The 15,008-nt window shown below is 35.6% G+C and overlaps 1 protein-coding gene and 1 long non-coding RNA gene across 42 annotated transcripts in view; one reads left to right on the forward strand and one right to left on the reverse strand.

Moving 5' to 3' along the window:
- The window catches only part of ANKS1B (ankyrin repeat and sterile alpha motif domain containing 1B), a 1,028,420-nt gene that overhangs the window by 477,076 nt on the left and 536,336 nt on the right, over positions 1-15,008 (reverse strand). The gene's annotated exons all lie outside the window — the stretch shown is intronic.
- On the forward strand, positions 1,123-9,846 carry LOC138921213 (uncharacterized). The gene is made up of 2 exons (XR_011433617.1): positions 1,123-1,315; positions 9,680-9,846. It is a non-coding gene; the product is annotated as an uncharacterized lncRNA (long non-coding RNA).

A 15,008-nucleotide genomic window follows, 5' to 3' on the forward strand; every position in this document is an offset into this window, starting at 1 on the left:
AGATCTAGAAAGAGACAGAGAAGACAGTCAAGAACTAAGGCTGGGGCACTCTGGTGTCTAGGGGTTAAAAAATCAGCAGAAGAGAATGAGAGGGAGCCCCTGATGAGGTGGAAAGAGAACCATAGTGTTTTGAATGCAAGTCTCCATTCTTGTGTGACCTCTCCAAGTTTCAGTGCCTACAAATGAAAAATGTAGATAATAATTCCTAGATAACAGACTTCCAAGAGCTGAACAGAGGTAGCATAGGAAAGCATAAACAAGGCCTAGAATGTCCTCAATAAATGTTCATTCCTGACCTTTGGTGAAGTTCTGGATAAATACCAGATTTCTCGTGCTTCCCTCCATTTTTTGCCTCACAGTAAGATCCTCAAATATGAATTCTGTAGTTCAACAATATTGGCTATGGAATCAAGAGCTTCATTATTCTTCAATTATTAGCTATAAATTATTTGATTACAGAGCACACTATCATTAGGTACCTGTCATTTCTCCTCCCTCTTTTCCTCTGTTTTGGAAGTGGACTCAGGATTAAAGGAGGGACTGATCACTAGAATGGGGGTGGGGCGGATTTGAGGCATGGGGGGTGGTGATGGGTTCTTTATCAGCTGGCATTAGTGTAACATTACTTCAACATTTAAGTGCTCACCAAATGATTTAATTTGAAAGGATTTGTTCAGTGCTATGGAAGACGTATCTGTATATAAATAGCTGGGTTAAGTAGACCTTTCACTGCAGCTGTTAAAACCTATTGTTATAGCTAGACACCTTGTAGTGATTCAAGATCATCTGTCTTTGAAGAAAGTCTATGTTTTCTTTGATGCAAATGTGGGCTCTTTTAGCTCTAAAAGAAAGCAGCTTTACTTAGGACAAGTAAGGAAAGTGTCTACTGAATAAATCAGGGGTAGCTGAAATAATACTCAGCCACAATCTCTTGCTTTTATTTCATTTCTCTGCTTTCAATATATACCACTAAATGCTTATTGAAAGAATGAATGGGAAAACTAAATGAATGAGTGAATTCATATATGAATGGGTTCCCTGGTTTTCTCAGACAGAATTGTGCTAAATAATTCTAAAGTTCTGGGTTACTATGGGATCTATCTTTCATAACAAGAATTCTGAAGTAAGGGGAGAGATGTCAGCAACATGGTGGAGTGAACTGTTCCCTTTATCTCTCCCTCTTTTAATTACAACTAAATTGACATTCATTGACCAATGGAGGATACCCAAACGGCACAACAGGACACCTGAGAGACCCACACAGCTATACATCTGAAGGTGGATGGACTGGGTCCCTGAGAAATAGTGGAGATAGGTGAGCTCCTCTACTGTTCCCCAGCAGCCCTGCATGTGTATGAATGCTTTCCTGAATGGCAGGAGGGCCCATAGTGCTGCTGCAGCCCCACAAGTGGGAACGTGTCTCAGTGTGACTGTGAGAAGAGGTGGCGGTAGCCCTCCATTCTTGAGCAAATGCTTTCCCAGCCTTTGGGAGTGCCCACCATACCCACACAACTTCTAGCAGAGGGGGTGGGATCAGAAACACAGCTCCTGCTTCCCCCTAGTGGTAACAGGTGGAAACTGTGACCTGATATTACCACAAAGATGTCAGCAAAGGATTAATTCATTGAACACCACGAGAAATTACAGGAACAATTCACAGCAGGAGGAAAATGACAAGTCTCCAGAAACCAACCCTGAAGTCACAGAAAATTACACCTAAATGACACACAATTCAAAATAGCTGTCATAAACTCAATGAGTTACAACAAAACTCAGAAAGACAGTTAACTGAGCTCAAGAATAAAAATAATGAGAAGAAGGAATACTTCACCAAAGAGATTGGAACAATAAAGAAAAAACAAGCAGGAATTCTGGATATGAAGAACACAATTATTGATATAATAAATAACATAGAATCCTTAAAAAATAAAGCTGATGTTATGGTGGAAAGAATTAGTGGTTTAGAGGTTAGAAATATAGAAATGCTTCAGGCGGTGGAGGAGAGAGAACTAAGATAGTTTAAAAATGAGGGAATTCTGGGGCTGGCCCCATGGCCAAGTGGTTAAGTTCGCGTGCTCCGCTGCAGGCGGCCCAGTGTTTTGTTGGTTTGAATCCTGGGTGCAGACATGGCATTGCTCCTCAAACCAAGCTGAGGCAGTGTCCCACATGCCACAACTAGAAGGACCCACAACAAAGAATATACAACTATGTACTGGGGGGCTTTGGGGAGAAAAAGGAAAAAATAAAATCTTTAAAAAAAATGAGGGAATTCTTCAAGAAATATCTGACTCAATTATTACAAGCAACATAAGGATTATAGGTATTCAAGAGGAAGAAGAGATTGAGAAATGAGCAGAGAGATCATTCAAAGAAATAATACCTGAGAACTTCCCAAATCTGGTGAAAGATCTGGACATACAAATACAGGAAGCCAATAGAACTCCTAATTACATCTATGTGAAAAGACCTTCTCCAAGGCATATATTACTATAATTGGCAAAAGTCAATGACAAAGAAAAATATTAAGGTCAGCAAGGCAGAAGAAAATAATCTACAAAGGAAACCCTATCATGCTTTCAGTGAATTTCTCAGAAGAAACCTTACAAGCTAGGAGAGAATGGAATGATATATTCAAAATACTGAAAGACAAAAACTTTCAGCCAAGAATACTCTATCTAGTGAAACTATCCTTCAGACATGAAGGAAAAATAAAAGCTTTCTTAGATAAATAAAAGCTGAGGGAGTTCATCACCACTAGACTTCCTCCACAAGAAATAATCAAGGATGCCCTCATATCTGAAACAAAAAGGCAATGGTCTACAAAGCTTTGAGCGAGGAGATAAACAGGCAAAATCAGAAAACTGCAGCTCACTTTCAGAACCGGGTAGTAAATACTTAAATTATAACATAAAAGATAAAGGGAAAGAAACAGTTAAAAGTAACTATATTCAACTTAGTGACAAACTCACAACATAAAACACAATAATTTGTGACCAAAAAAACTCAGAAGGGAAAGAGGAAAGAGATGGAACCTGCTTAGGAAAATGGAAATAAGAGGCTATCATAAAAAGGACTATCTCATCTATGAGATCTTTTATACAAACCTCATGGTGAACAATAAACAAAAAATCAGGACAGAGACACAATTCATAAATAAAGAGAAAGCTCAGAAAACCACCACAGAAAACCACCCAACTGCAAGGGCAGTCAGAATACAAGGGAAGAGAAACAGTGGAAATATAGAACAACTGGAAAAAAAGAGATAAAATGGCAATATTCACCCCTCATGCATCAATAATCACTCTAATGTAAATGGATTGAATTCTCCAATCAAAAGACACAGGGTAGCTGGATGGATTAAAAAACAAGACCCAACGATATGCTGCCTCCAGGAAACATATCTCATCTCTAAAGACAAACATAGACTCAGAGTGAAGGGGTGGAAGATGATATTCCAAGCTAATGGCAAACAAAAGAAAGCAGGTGTAGCCATACTTGTATCAGACAAAGCAGACTTCAAGATAAAAAAGACAATGAGAGACAAAGAGGGGCATTATATAGTGATAAAAGGGACTTTCTACCAAGAGGACATAACACTTATGAATATATATGTACCCAGCACAGGAGCACCAAAGTACATAAAGCAACTATTAACAGACGTAAAAGGAAAATTTAACAGCAACACAATAATAGTAGGAGACCTCAACATCCCACTTACATCAATGGATATATCATCCAGACAGAAAGTCAACAAGGAAATACTGGATTTAAATGAAATACTTGACCAGATGGCCTTAGATATATAGAGTATTCCATCCAAAAACAACAGAATACACATTCTTTTCAAGTGCACCTGGAACATTCTCAAAGATAGATCATATGGTGGGAAACAGTGCAAACCTCAATAAGTTTAAGAAGATTGAAATCATATCAAGCATCTTTTCTGACCACAATGCTATGAAACTAGAAATCAACTACAAGGAAAAAAGCTGAGTAAGTCACAAATATGTGGAGACTAGACAAGATGCTACTGAAAAACCATTGGATCAATGAAGAACAAAAGGAGAAATTTTAAAACACCTGGAGACAAATGAAAATGAAAATACAACATACCAACTCTTTTGGGATGCAGCCAAAGTGGTTTGAGAGGGAAATTCATAGCAATCTAGGCCCACCACAACAAATGAGAAAAATCTCAAATAAGAAATCTTAAACTACACCTAACAGAACTAGAAAACGAAGAACAGAGAAGGCCCAAAGTCAGCAGAAGGAAGGAAATAATAAAAGTTAGAGCAGAAATAAACGAAATAGAGACTTAAAAAGCAGTAGAAAGGATCAATGAAAGTAAGAGCTGTTTCTTTGAAAAGATAAACAAAATTGACAAATCCTAAACCAAACTCAACAAGAAAAAAAGAGAGAAGGCTCAAAAAACAAAATTAGAAATGAAAGAGGAGAAATTACAATGGATACCACAGAAATACAAAGGATTATAACCGAACATCATGAAAAACCACATGCCCACAAACTGGATAATTTAGAAGAAATGGATAAATTCTTAGACTCATACAACCTCCCAAAACTGAATCAAGAAGAAATAGAGAATCTGAATAGACCAATCACAAGTAAAGATGTCAAAAACCTCCAAAAAACAAAAGTCTAGGAGCAAATGGCTTATCCAGAGAATTCTACCAAATATTCAAAGAAGATTTAATACCTATCCTTTTCAAACTACTCCAAAAAATTGAATAAGATGGAACACATTCTAACTCATTCTATGAGGCCAACATTACCCTCATACCAAAGTCAGACAAGGACAACATAAAACAAGGAAAATTACAGGCCAATATCAGTGATGAACATAGATGCAAAAATCTTCAACAAAATATTGGCAAATCAAATACAGCAATACATTAAAAGGATCATACACCATGATCAAGTTGGATTTATACCAGGGATGCAGGGATGGTCAAAATCCAGAAATCAATCAGTGTGATACACCACATTAACAAAATGAGGAATAAAAACCACATGATCACTCAATAGATGCAGAGAAAGCATTTAACAAGATCCAATATCCATTTGTGACAAAGTCTGTCAATAAAACGGCTATAGAAGGAAAGTACCTCAACATAATAAAGTACATATATGACAACCTAGCAGCCAACATCATACTTAACAGTGAAAAAGTAAAAGCCACCCCTCTGAGAACAGGAACAAGACAAGGGTGCCCATTCTCGCCACTCCTATTCAACATAGTACTCAAAGTTTTGGCCAGACCAATTAGGCAAGAAAAAGAAAGAAAAGGAATCCAAACTGGAAAGGAAGAAGTAAAACTCTCACTGCAGATGACGTGATTCCACATATAGAAAGCTCTAAAGAATTCATCAGAAAACTATTAGAAATAATCAACAACTACAGCAAAGTATAAAATCAATTTACAAAAATCAGCTACATTTCCATATACTAATACAATTTTGCAGAAAGAGAAGTCAAGAATACAATCCCACTTACAATCACAACAAAAAGAATAAAATGTCTAGGAATAAACTTAAGCAAGGAGGTGAACGACCTATACACTGAAAACTATAAGACATTATTGAAGAAGTTGAAGAAGATATAAAGAAATGGAAAGATATTCCATGCTCATGGATTGGAAGAATAAACATAGTTAAAATGTCCATATTAGCTAAAGAAATTTACAGATTCAATGCAATGCCAATCAGAATCCCAGTGACATTCTTCATGGAAATAGAACAAAGAATCCTAAAATTCATATGGGGCAACAAAAGACCTCAAATAGCCAAAGCAATCCTGAGAAAAAAGAACAAAGCTGGAGGCATCACAATCCCTGACTTCAAAAGATACTACAAAGCTATAGTAATTAAAACAGCATGATACTGGCACAAAAACAGACACACAGATGAATGAAACAGAATTGAAAGCCTAGAAATAAAACCACACATCTATGGAAAGTTAATCTTCGACAAAGGAGCCAACAACATACAATGGAGAAAAGAGTCTCTTCAATAAATGGTATTGGGAAAAGTGGATAGCCACACACAATAGAATGAAAGTAGACCATTATCTTGCACCATACACAAAAAACAATTCAAAATGGATTACAGACTTGAATGTAAGATATGGAACCATAAAACTCCTAGAAGAAAATATAGGCAGTACACTCTTTGACATCTGTCTTAGCAGCATCTTTTTGAACACCATGTCTACTCAAGGAAGGGAAACAGAAGGAAAAATTAACAAATGGGACTACATCAGACTAGAAAGCTTCTGCAAGGCAAAGGAAATCATGAATAAAATGAAAAGACAACCCACCAACTGGAAGAAAATATTAGCAAATCATATATCCAAAAAGTGGTTAAATTGCAAAATATATAAAGAATTCATACAACTTAACAAGAAAAAAACAAACAACCCAGTCAAAAAAGGGGCAGAGGATGTGAACAGACATTTTTCCAAAGAAGAAATACAGATGGCTAACAGGCACATGAAAAAGTGTTCAGCATCACTAATTATTAGGGAAATGCAAACCAAAACTACAATGAGATATCACCTTACACCTGTCTGAAAGGCTATAATTAACAAGAGAAAAAATAACAAATGTTGGAGAGGATGTGGAGAAAAGGGAACCCTCCATACACTGCTGGTGGTAATACAAATGGTGCAGCCACTACGGAAAACAGGGTGGAGATTTCTCAAAAAATTAAAAATAGAAATACCATATGATCCAGCTATCCCACTATTAGGTATTTATCCAAAGAACTTGAAATCAACAATTCAAAGTGATTTATGCACCCCTACATTCACCGCAGCATTATTTAAAATAGCCAAGATGTGGAAGCAACCCAAGTGCCCTTCTACGGATGAACAGATAAGGAAGAAATGGCATATATATACAATGGAATACTACTTAGCCATAAAAAAAGACAAAATTGTCCCATTTGCAACAACCTGGATGGAACTTGAGGGTATGATGTTAAGCGAAATAAGCAAGACAGAGAAAGATAAATACTGCATGATTTCACTTATATGGGGAAGATAAAGAAATACATGTATAAGGAGAACAGGTTAGTCGTTACCTGAGGGGAATGTGCTTGGGAGTGGGCAAAATAGGTAAAGGGACACATATTTATGGTGATGGATGTAAACTAGACTACTGGTGGTCAGTGTGATGCAGTGCATACAGAAACTGCTAAACAATGATGTACACCTGAAATTACACAATGTTGTAAACCATTATGACCTCAATAAAATAATTGGAAAAAAAATACTTTTCATAAAGAAGAGAAAAAAACCTAGAGTAACACCAAAATTTAGCCAGTAAGCTAGTAAGCAGTCTGTAAGGCATCTCAGGGGATCCTCTGGTAGGATTTTTTTTCAAGTTCCTATCCCTCTTCCCTCCCACCACCCCCACAGAATTGGAATTTACAAATTGCATATCCTCTTTGGGAGGCAGGACTGGGCAGCAGTAAAGAGAAAAGGAAATCCTTGGTGCTTTAACTAGGGCTAGTACTTGACCGCCCAAAGCAGAGCAAATAGAAAACAGATGACTAGTAAGATGGGCTGTAGTACAATGCAGGTACTTCAGGTAAACTGAAGCCCAGGCTACAACCACGCTTTGCAAAGAATATTCCAAACCATATATCCTTATAATTTAAAAAACCCGAAAAGCCATTCATAGCAGTGAAATTTTATGTTCCTCCTATATCTTTCTCTCCATCTCCACTCCTGCTACCATAGTTCAAACCACTGTCTTCTCTTGCCAGGACTACTGAAAAGCCTTTTTATTAGTCTCTTTGCTGCCCTTCTATAATTCATTCTCCACATATCACTTGGAATGATCCTTCTAGAATATAAATCAAATCAAATCACACCCCTACTTAAAATCTTCCAATGGCTCCCCATGATACTTGGAACAAAGTCCAAACTCTTCCCGGTGGTCTTTACGATCCGATGTGATCCAGCAGCTAACACCTCTCTGATTTCTTCCTGGATCATTATCCCCTTCACTACTCTCCAGGTACATTCATATATAGATAGATAGATGCTTTTATTAAGATATAATCAGCATATAATAACTGAACTCACTTCAAGTCTACCATTTGATGTTTTGACATTTGTATACACGCACGCATGCAACCATGATCACAATCAAGATAACAGACACATCTAGCATCCTCGATTTTCTTTTGCCCTTTCGCAGTTCCTCACTCATGCCCTGTCTTGTTCACTAATGCTCCAGGCAACAAACAATCTGCTTTCTGTCACTGTAGATAAGTTTACTTTTTCTAGAATTTTATGTAATAGAATAATACAGTGTGTCTTCTCTTTTCGTCTAGCCTTTTTTACTCAGCATAATCATTTTGAGGTTCACCCATGTTGTTGCACGTATCAGTATGAGTTGTTCATTCCTTTTTATTGCCAAATCGTATTCCATTGCATGGCTGTAGCACAATTTGTTTATCCACACATCTTTGGTGAATATTTGGATTCCTTCCAGTTTGGGCGGTTATAAATAAAGCTGCTATGAACATTGGTATACAAGTTTTTGCATAGACATATGCTTTCATTTCTCTTGGGTAAATACCTAGGAGTAAATGGCTGGGCCACATGGTAGATATATATTTAACTTTTCATAAAACTGCCAAGCTGTTTTCCAAAGTGGTTATACCATTTTACATTCCCACCAGCAATGTATTAGTGTTTCAGTTGCTCTACATTCTCACCAACACTTGGTATGGTCTGTCTTTTTAATTTATAATTTATAATAGGTGTGTATTAGACTAATGACTAATGATGTTGAGTATTTTTTCATATGCTTATTTACCATCTGTATATCTTCTGTGGAGAGGGGTCTATTGAAATCTTTTTCTCAATTTTTAAAATTGAGCTATTTGTTTCCTCATATTGAGTTTGAGAGTTCTTTATATATTTTGGATCAGGCCTTTTTATCATATATGATATTTGGAAATATATTATCTCAATCTGTGGTTTGTCTTATTATTCTCTTATTAACATCTTTCTGAAGGCACAAATTCTTAATTTTGATAAAGTCCAAATTTATCAAATTTTTGTTTTATGGATTATACTTTTGATTTCATTTTTAGACACTTCTTTGTCTAACCCAAGGTCAAAAATGTTGTTTTCTCCTACAAATTTTAGAGTTTTAGGCTTTACATTTATGTTTATGATCCATTTGAGTTAATTTTTTATATGGTATAAGGTATGGATCAATGCTCTTTTTTCTAATGATATCCAATTTTACCAGAAATATTTGTTGAAAAGATTTTCCTTTTATCACTGAATTGCATCTTATATAAAAGCCAATTGGCCACATATATATGGCTCTACTTCTGGACTCTATCGTGTTCCACTGCTCTGTTGATTTATCTTTATCCTGACACCAATATTAGAGATTGTGATGTTACAGTAAGTCTTGAAGTTAGTCAGTGTAAGTCTTGAAACTTTAACTTTTTCCAAAGTTGTTTTGGGCTATTCTGCATCCTTTACATTTACATATGAATTTGAAGATGAATCTGCCAATTTCTACAAAAAAGCCTGCTAGGATTTTGACGAGGGTGGCATCTTTCTGAGAATTAAAAGTTTATTATCGCTTTAAGACTTTCACATTTTTCTTTTTGTTTATTTTCTCTTTACACAGATCTCCCCATGGCTGGGTCCTTTGCACCATTCAGATTTCAGCTCAAAAATAGTATCCTCAGAGACTACTTTACCCGAGAACCCAACTTAAATGATTACCTCTCATCTCTTTATATTGAAGCATTCTGTTTTACTGACTTCTTAATATTAATTACCAGCTGAGATTAATCTTGTTGATTTGTTTATTTAGTTGCTTATTATGTGACCACAGAACTTTAGAATGTAAGTTAAAAGAGTAGAGATCTTGCTTCTCTTATTCAGTTTGTATTTTTAAAGCCAAAAAGTACCTTTCACAAGCAGACACTAAATATTTGTCAAATGAATGATTGACTCTTCAACAGATGTGCCTCTAAGTAAAGATTCAACTAGTAAGGAAATATCATAATATTAACTAGCACATAATAACTAACTTATGAAATATTTCTCTGGGCAAGATGTGGGGACTTGAACATTACTTAAAGCTGTATTTCTCTTTAAGGTGGCCAATTGTGTTTGCTGGGCTAGATTATGGCATTTCAGAAATACAGATTTTTTTTAAAAAAAGCAACATTTGTCAATTTGGCTCATTAGTTTTTTAAGCAAAGTTTAAAAGAGATCTCACATAAGAGAGAGATAAAGTGCACATGACTTTTGGCCAATGAATCAACTGGAACAAATAAAATCTTTCCCCAAACATTATAAAGACAAAGAGTAGAAAGTTTCAGGTCCATGAGAAATTATAGGTATTTCCAATATTTGGAATATTTAAATCAAATAACATTTGATTTAAAAAGAAAAACTAGCCATAGTTTTGACGTAATGCAGGCAGCAATTAGGAAGTATTTTGTAAATGTGCTTGATTTTTTAAAGTAACAAACAACAGCAAAATCAACTTATTGAATCCTATCCATGTTTCAAATGCATGAACAGAATTCTATCCTTCAGAAGCTCATACAGGGGCCGGCCTGGTGGTGCAGTGGTTAAGTTCGTAGGTTCTGCTTTGGTGGCCCGGGGCTCGCTGGTTCAGATCCTGGGTGCAGACCTACGACTGTTTGTCAAGCCATGCTGTGGCAGGCGTCCCACATAAAACAGAGGAAGATGGGCATGGATGTTAGCTCAGGGCTAGTCTTCCTCAGCAAAAAGAGGAGGATTGGTGGGGGATGTTAGTTCAGGGCTAATCTTCCTCAAAAAGAAGAAGAAGAAGAAGAAGAAGAAGATCATGCAACACAAATATAAAACTTAAAGCTGTCTCAAGATCTCTTGTAGTAGTAGAAATATAGAATTTTCCTCTTTGTGCTATTTCCCTCACTCAGAACCTTCATTCATTAAACCCACCAGACTTGTACTGAGCACCAAGCATGTACCAGAAACTGTGCTAGGCAATGGGGATAAGAAATGAATAAAACAGAGTCCTAACCCTTTAAGAAGTCACAGATTTAATCATTTTGATTGCTTAAAGGAAAAAACCCACAATTGAAGAGACTGGAAATTATGAAATTGGTGATTTCTTTCCATTGCGGTCCTTAAGCGGCTTTCATTCAATAGTTATGCCTCATGGTGGGTTCAGCTTTCCCCTTCCTCAGCCAAGTGACTCAGAGGCAACTGCAGATCTAGTGTTCTATTATTAGCCTTCTCAAATCTGATTATTCTAAGAAGCACTTCCCACTGGCAACATGGTAATCATGTTTAAATATAACTCTCCATGATCAATCTAAATCTCCAAATTTTTAACCACGTTCTCCTGTGGCTTAGAGACTCTGCTTTTTAAAAAATTATTAATTCACATTTTTATGATCCTAGGTTAATTTAATATGTAAGGGGTGTGTGTGTGCATGTGTGAGTATAAGTTTGTGTCCTTTTACACTAACGTATTAGACAAAAGCTCTTTGAATAAAAAATCTTTGGCTCTTCTAGGCTCCTCTTTCCCCATGCTCTTGCCTGCACCTTTCAGATGTGCTAGAGTTAAATTCTCAGGATGAGAACTAATAGGATGTTTGCATAACAACTCATAACTTATGGTTTGTATAATTACAGCAGCTAACATTTATCGAATGTTTCTTATGTACCATGCACTGGGTAATATGCCTGCTCTCATTTACCTTCTCATTAATCTTGTGAAGTGGGGACTCTTATTTCTCCATTTCATCAAGCAGATTCATATAAGATGAATGACTTCACCTAGATTACATTAGTAAGTAAACAGAATAGGATTTTAACTTAACCTTATCTGTCTAGTCATAGCCTGTATACTTAGTCACTGTATTAACATGAAGGTATACTTTAACATTAGAAAACACTAATATTAAAAATTAAGAATGGTTTCTATATCCTTTTGTAACTTCATTTTCCAGGCTTTTAGCAACTAGGGCTATGAGACTGAAATTGTTCATCTTCTGTTTTTGTGGACATTTTTGTTTTTTAAAACAAGCTGTTAGAGGAAACTTTTGCATCATGGATCTGGAAATACAAGGCTGTAGCTGACCTTTCATTTATTTTTGCAATTTTGGCCATAAGCCATTTATTCTATTTCATGTTTGTAGCTTCCAAAGAGCAAGAAGGAGAGTTCATGAGCTAATATAAAAAATGTCACTATCATATGAAATAAATGCTTAATTTTCATAGCAAACCTCTCTATGAATTATCTTACTCTTTTCCTTTCAAACTGTAATAAAAATTACAATTACTTTTCCACTTTTCTTGGTCCTAAGCTTCTATCCTATTACTTTTGAATAATTTGCATATTTGTTTGTGATTGCCATTGTTAACTATATAAATTTAACTTTAAGTTATCTTTCAGAGTAAACAGTTGCCCAATTTTCCAAAGATCATACTCTGACAATAGTATTTAAGATGTATCTATATGCATATTCAGGAAAAAGACTAATCAATGAATAAAACAAATTTTCCTAATAAGTAATTTTAAAAAATCTCTTTCCCCTGCTTTTTTTGTTAAGCACATTGCATTTTCTTTTTGATATTAAAAGTCGACATCCCCTGGCTACACAGTTTCAGTGATGAGCTTTTTTTAATTGATTTCTTGCTTCTCCCAGACAAGGACAATAAATGATCTAAACCTATTACTGTTCCTATTCTTGGTGGGCAAATCACAGTTCCTCCAATCTGTTTATCCAGTTTGCCTTTATGGTCAATACAGTTGGCTGCCATCAAAGCAGTTCTGGGACAAGCCACATTTAATGCTAAAAGTCTGATGTGAATGGTTCAGCCTAACAGATGACGGAATCTATGCAACAGTCAGACAATTACTGTGCTGTGGGAAAATAAAAATGTCTTAAATAATTTACTAGGGGGAAAAATCTATATTAAAAGGAGTAAAATTAAAAATCTAACCAAGAGTATTAAAATTCCAAAAGAATTAGGCCTGAGGAAAGGACCCTTTAAGATACTCAAATGATTTCATACAGACCTACAGATCCATCTAATGAGTGGTTGCTAAATATGATAAATGCAGTTCATTATTGTTTTAGAAGGACATGAACTATAGATAATTACAGGTAAACTATCATTCCAACACTAAATGTAATGTGGATGACACATTACATTGGGCCTTTATTGTCTCCCACTTATTGAACATCTACTGAGAGTAGAACATAACAGAAGTTCAGCCTTACAAATAAAAAAAAAACCAAGCAACAAAAAACATAGATCAAAGCCTATTATAATAAACTCCAGGGAGCATCTACATTTTGGCTGCAATACAATTTTGTTTTGTTTACACATTTAGAAATCACTTTACCATTAAAAGGAAGCTAGAGACAAATAAAAAGGTTCATGCCCACCTGTTCTGGAGAATTTTAGAAAGTAAAATGTTGTGTTCCAAACTCAGTAGGTGTAAAGGGGAGAGAAAACGTACATAGCTTCACTTTTGCTTGTTCTCTTTATGGGTGAGTCTTGGTCTGATTTGGCGCACAAATGAAAGTTTAGATGTATAGTTCAGTTGTGTAGTTTAGCTGAGAGTGTGATGTGGATGTAAAGACTGCAATAAATGAAAAAGTAAGTACTACTTGGTGGCCAGGCAAAAAAATCTGTGAAAAACTGAATTCTTCTCTCAATGTATGGGTGGAATGATCACTCACACAAGAAGGAACAAAGGGATACTGCACAGGAATTATGTATTGCAATACATTTGGTGTACCATTTTAGGATGATGGAAATGGAGTCGTGGGAAACCCTGTAATAAAAAGGATTTTACCATTTATTTATTAAAACACTTTTATGTATTAAATGTACATAATAAATTTACTCATTCATTGGTTCAAACAAAAACATTGAGTATATACTATGAGGCAGTCACTGGGTGAACTGAATAGACTTGGTTTTATGCTGATGGAGTTTAAAATTGGAGAGAGAAAAAGATAAACTCTTGGGAAGAAATAAACAACAAGAAAACATAACCATTACAGTCAATAGGAAACACCAAAATTCATAAAAACAATGACAACTGTTCAATAGTACTAGTATAAAAAAGATATAAACCAATAGTAAGACATTGGAGAGACTAGGGTCAAACCAAGTTAGTTTGAGGAGGCCAAGTAGGAGAGTTAAATTAAAAGGTGGGAAAGAGAATTTGTTCGAGTGGGAAGGGCATACCTGGCAGGCCAAACAGTTTTGGGTAGGAGAAATGTGCAGTAAAGGTTTTCTTAGCAGACTTGCAGAGAATGGATGTGGGGAACATCATTAGTTTTTAACTCTTTGTCAGTCTTTGTACAATGAAGAGAGTCACATGGTGCAGAGATTCTCTCTCCAATCTCAATAAATGCAGATTTATTTCACGGTGAAGACATTTCATATATGAAAATCAGATTTTTTAGAACAAAATAGGTACTGGTTATTTGCATGACAAAATAATTGCTTGATTTACAAGCGAATTTTGCCATAGCATTATTATTTAAACAATAAACTCTTTTTATGTATTAAAAACTAATGCTATTTTCTAAAATGCACTTTATACACTCTCCTCCCCAGAACACATGTATTGTAGAAAAGAATGTATCCATTTGCCTTTCAGTAAAACAGCAGCAGCCCTACCATTGCATTTCACTTAGCTATTAATGTCAAAAAGGCTCAATTAAACTAAGTTTTTCAGATTCCCCTTGAAAATAGTCTTCAGAGGTCAATGGGGGCTGTGGTATACAGACAGGGACTGAATGAAGAGTAAGTATGACATTATTTTTCAGTGATGTGCCAGGCATATGAATTATTATAGTGGCTTGAAAGAAGACTACTTTATCTAAGAATCTTTACAATTCCTCTCCATTCAATGGATTTTTCAGTGTCACCTATAAAACATTTCAAACAAAAAGGGCTACATTGTTAAGTACCCCAAAGAATCA

The sequence above is a fragment of the Equus caballus genome, chromosome 28 (genome assembly GCF_041296265.1).
Source record: "Equus caballus isolate H_3958 breed thoroughbred chromosome 28, TB-T2T, whole genome shotgun sequence".
NCBI classification, from domain to species: Eukaryota; Metazoa; Chordata; class Mammalia; order Perissodactyla; family Equidae; genus Equus; species Equus caballus.